Source organism: Lipotes vexillifer, unplaced genomic scaffold (genome assembly GCF_000442215.2).
Source record: "Lipotes vexillifer unplaced genomic scaffold, Lipotes_vexillifer_v1.1 scaffold1403, whole genome shotgun sequence".
NCBI classification, from domain to species: Eukaryota; Metazoa; Chordata; class Mammalia; order Artiodactyla; family Lipotidae; genus Lipotes; species Lipotes vexillifer.
In genome coordinates, this window is record NW_006775845.1 from 279,839 (window position 1) to 285,302 (window position 5,464).

Below are 5,464 nucleotides of genomic sequence, written 5' to 3' on the forward strand. Positions count from 1 at the left end.
GTCATCTACGGTGAGGTTCCTGAGGGCAGAGAAAGAGCTTTCATCCCTCTATTACCAGAGGCCAGATGCACCCTGGTCCTTAACCATCCACCCATGCATCCACCCTACAAACATGAATCAGCGCCTCTGGGCCAGACACAAAGATCACATGCAGCCCCAGCCCTTAGGACCTTATAGTCTAGGGGAGACGATACAGACATGGAAAATGAACCCAGTGTTATAAAGTATTCTAGGTAGTATAATAGAAGTATGTGTGGGAATGAGGGTGACCAAAAGAGAGTGGTCATTCCCGCCTGGAGGGCGCTTAGGGAAAGGTAGACAAAGATGAGCTAGGCTGAATCTTGAGAGAGGAGATGTTTTTGAGTCTACAAGGTAGGGAAGTGCAATTCAGGCAGAGGGAACAGGAAGTGCAAGAACGACATAGAGGGCACTTGGTGTTAAGTGTAGTCACGTGTGAATAGAGCATTAAGGGTTCGAGGTGGGGAGAGAGGAGAGAGACAGCTGGAGAGCAGGCGGATCATGGGTGTCTTTTACCAAACTGAAGACTAAGGACTTTACATATAGGCAGTGAGGGGCAGTAATAGATATATTTTAGGCATGAGTAGATTTGCAGTTCAATGTTTGATGAATTCAGCATGTTGTGACATCTTCCATTTAGCACAATGAGTGGCTAAATGCAATTTGACCACAGAGGGAGTGGTAGGGATGCTTTGAAGCAGGTAAACATTTAGGGTCCTTCAAGGCTCACCCTGGGACTGGTCCTGGCTTCCACAAGGCTTGGAGTGTGCAGAAGGGCAGCTCAGTGGGTGATGGGCTGCCAGTGTTCTGAGCTGCCCTCAAGACCTCTAGACTCATCATGGCTGCCCTTGGCCCTGTCTATATGCAGCTGCAGGAGTTCAGGTGAATGAACCACGTTGCCAGCAACCCTTTCCAGCCTCAGACACATGAAGATTCTGGTGTGTGGCTGTGCCCGTTTTCAGAGTCTATCTTGTTTGATGCTCTCTCTCTGGATCTCTCTAGATTTGACCACAGAGCACCAGTGTGACTCTCACTGTAGACGCTAACTCCAGTTTGACCTCAGGAGACATTGATGCTGACTCTGACTGTGGTCCCTCACCTTCAACCTCTGAGGGCGGCTGCTCGGTGCTGAACTCAGAAACACTACAGCTCCCATTTACTACGGACCTACTGTGTGCCAGGCTCAGTGCTAGGAGCTTTACATACATCATCTCTAATCCTCACAGCTACTTTGAAAGGTAGATACTTTGGATCCCAAACTGACTAGAGGAATAAGGAGAGTGTCCCTGACTTGAAGGACTTGAAGTTCAACCAAGGTCAGGAGTAGAGGCTGCTTTCCAATAGGCTCCACCATATACTTGGGAAGTCTCTCCAAAAGTTGCCGCCTTTTCTAAGATCCAGGCTCAGTTCGATATATCATGTCACCCACTGATACTGGTGCCTTGAGAGTCCCTGGGACCCACTGAGGTTTCTTGTTATCATTTGAGCTCAAGACTGTATCCTTTACCTTTCCAAGTGTTTCACCACATGCAGCTCTTACTCTTTTTATTGGCTTCATGGGAGGGCTTCCTCTCTTCTCCTTAACCGAATCATGTCAGGCAAACCAAACTGAGCCGTTTATTAGGCATCTCTTTATTAGGGACAGCAGGAAGGAAGCGGCATTATGTTTCTCTTTTTTCCCAACTCTTGGTGCCAAGGTAGGATATTTCACAGGGCATCTGGCCTGTCTCCTTTGGGATGGTTGTGACTGGGGAAAGATGAAAGGTGTTAGAGGGAGGCCAGCCCCAAAGAGGCCCCTTGGGCTGTGACTTGGATTCCCTCTAAGGGGTTCTAGGGTACTTTGAGAGAAAGCACATAGATTTAGACTTCAGAGCATCGTATAAACAAGCAAAATATGATAAATCCTGCTTTTATAGCCCCAGCCTCTAACCGGGTTTATCAGCTTGGATATTTTAGGTAGAAAGAAACAAAATACCCAGTTTAAACCAGTTTTCTTTAGAGGGTTGATTTTCTTGGCTATCAGGAAGTTGGAGGTAGGAGGCAGGCTCAGAGGCTCAGGGATCCAGGGCTCTGGGTGGGTGTATCTGAGATTGTTGTGGTCCTCCCCTCATGGCTGCAGGTTGGCTGCAGCTGGTCAAAGCATCCGTCCTCACATAACTGTGTTGAAAGGTAGGAGGAAGAGGGTGGCCCCGGCAGGGGGTGACACAGGTAGGGCATCCCTCCTCCATGCCTTCCCCTCAGCACACTCCCCTTATACCTCCTGGGCTGGAACTGGTTCACGTACCCTCCCCAAGGTTAGGGGCTCTCTCCCCTAAGCCCATTGATGTGTGCTTGATACCTGAGTTCTCTGGGCCAGCACAAAGAGACAGCACAGCTGTTGGATGATCGACCCGCCTTACTCTCTGTCACACATGGCACTCTGATTTTATCGACTAACACCCACCTCTCACCATCAAGAGCAGGGGTCTGCTTTTCACTGGTGCCTCCTTCCCAAGGTAGCTGCATCGGAGGTGAAGGGATTTTCTGGACTAGCCCATCACTCCTGTATGTGCTAGGATGCCTTTGGCTGTAAGGAACAGAAACCCCAACTCAAACTGGCTTAAATAATAATATTCAAAAAACAGAAGTCTGAAGTGGTGCAGCTTCGGGGCTGGCACAGTTGAGAGGCCTCAGCTCCATTCCCCTGCCCTTGTCCACGTGATGGCTTCACCCTCAGCCTGGAGGTGGAATCCCTCATCTCTGTGAACAACAGTGTCCAGGGGAAGTGAGAGAGGGTCACTTCTGAAGATTTCCCAAACCTCACCTGGTGGTGTTGGTCTGCTTTGCCTTACAAGCTCATTCCTGACACAGATTACCACATGGAATGACCACACTTTTGGAGAGAGTAGGCCCATGCCTGGAGTGGAGACAGTTTAGCCTCTCCTGAGGGAGGGGGCCGTGTTGGGGAGGACTGGACTCCTGGGCAAAGCTGGGAGGAGGAAGGGGAACACGGACATGGGAGAGGCAACAACCAGCTCCCAGGACAAACTTCTTGGAAGCAGAGAGCCGCCAGCAGGGACTTTATCTTGTTTAGTCAAACGAAGCTGGAAACACTGACATAAAGGATGGAAACGCTGAAATAAAGGATGACAGCTTCTGCTGTCGAATAGATGGTTGTATCCACTTTTTTGTTGCAATGCCTTCCAAGCCTAAATGTTTTCAGCAGTTTCAGATCTGTCACTTCCTCCTTTCCGAAGGCAGGTTATGAAAATAATATTTATCTGATAAGTATCCCCTCTGTATATCTGCCGTTTGCAGGTAGGAAAGCAGCCCCTGGCAGATTTGGAGGCTGTCCAAGGCCCTCCAGCGATAGACTTGGGATTCAAGCCCAGGTGTGTCTGAGCCCAAAGCAGTCGCTCTCTGCTTTGCTCTGCCCAGCAAAGCCCCCGGTCTTAGAGGGAGGCCAGCGTCAGTCTGGAAGGGGCCTCAAAGGCCACCTACACTAGCCCTGTCGCTTGCTGGCATCCCCGCCGGAGCATTTTTCTGCCGTGCTCGTTCAGCCTGCCCTTGAGCCCCTCCGCGGAACAGGCAGGGATTGGAATCAATGGAAGGAACGCTGGGCATCTCCCACGGAGGGTTGAGCCTGCTCCTGGCTGTGAAACAAATGCCCACGCCCCACCTGAACACAACTTTCAAGTAGGAGGGAACATTTGATCCTTTCATGCGGATTATAGGGCCAGGACGAGGAAGAAAGCAGCACATGTGTGCAAGGACGTCATGCGAGAGACAATCACAGCTTTGCTTGTGACAAAGAACATAGTGGTTCCAAATGGGAGTGAAGATAAAATCACATTGCCAGGCTTTTCTGAGAGCACACCTGAGCACATTTCTTCTTTCATATTGAAGTCTCTTAGCCGTGTCTCTCCCGCAGCTGGTGGCCTGTCTGAGTGACAACTCACTCCTTGAAGCTCAGCTTGATTCCACAAAGCTGATAAAGCCCAGAAAGCTTAACTGGACCTATGGTGAGTCTAACTTTTTATCTGGATACCTTTTGTTCATACAAATCCACTCCCCTGAACAGTCTACAAGCTGGTTTTATTCTTGCTAGTTCCCTTGATGTCAGTACAAAAGAAAACACTGATGAGTGCTCAACTTGAATACCCATCAGTGGGCACTAATTTAGTAATAATATAGGAATATGATGGAAGACTGTGAAATTTTTTTTTAAGATTTTTTTTTTTTTGATGTGGACCATTTTTAAAGTCTTTATAGAATTTGTTACAATATTGCTTCTGTTTTATGTTTTGGTTTTTTGGCTGTGAGGCATGTGGAATCTTAGCTCCCCGACCAGGGATCAAACCCGCACCCCCTGCGTTGGAAGGCGAAGTCTCAATCACTGGACAGCTAGGGAATGTCCCATGAAGGACATAGGAATTAATTAATTATACAAATCATGAAGAGGCAGACACATGTGAACTGGTTTGGGACAGTCTCTTATTAAGATGCAGCAGGATGGCAGCAGTACACTATCATCGCCTGTGTACAAAGAAATGGTATGTTGAGTGGGACTTTCTTTTTGCACTAGATTTGGGAAGGCCAGAGCTGGGGATGAAGGGTAAATACTGCATCTCCTATAGAAAGCCGCCAACAGCTGGTGAGACTTCCTTTTCAGGGCTTGCCGAAGGATGACGGAACTGACTCTGTGATCAGCACGCTCTCCCCACCAGCTCCCCCGACCCTGGGGGCCTAGAAAAGAATGTTTGGTGTTTTCCCTTTTCCTCCTACAAGCCAAGTGAGAAGGGCTGCAAGAGAAGCATTCTTAAAGATTGACATGTACCTGCAACAAAGGAGACTGGTACCTCACTTGCCAGTTGGTCAGCTGCTCAGGTTGTCAGTACCTTGGTGCCTGCTGAGGAGGGTGAAGAGCCTCGGGAGAGATGGCAGGGTCTGGCTCGAAGAACATGTGTGAGTTTCCCCTGGGGTGAATGGACACCAGGAAGGGTGACAGCATTGAGCCGTCTTGTTGTAGCAGCAGGAACCTGAGGAGGTTGGAGGAAGTTAACCTGCAGCTGGATCTCCCACACTGGGGAAGCTGTGTGGGAGGAGCCCTCTCTGAAGAACTTACCTGTGAGCCCCAAAGAGCCTGCATTAGGATGCTAGCCACTCAGAAAACATCACCAAGGGCTAGTGTTGGCCAGGGAGCTGTGACCATTCACAGGGAGAGGACCACAATGTAAGCCACTAAGAGATATTTGCCTTCCTTCCCTCTTGTCCCTCTCAATCCTCAGCCTTGAAAAGAGATGGGGAGATCTTATAGAGCCGATCATGTCCCTCCCGTGTCCACCCTAAGAGCTGGACTGGGTCAGGAGTGAAGGAGTAGATATGCCTGCTGCAGGTCCCCCAGCCAGCAACGGGGGTGGAGTTTGAGCTGATATGAGATTGGACTTTTTTTTTTTTTGGCGGTACG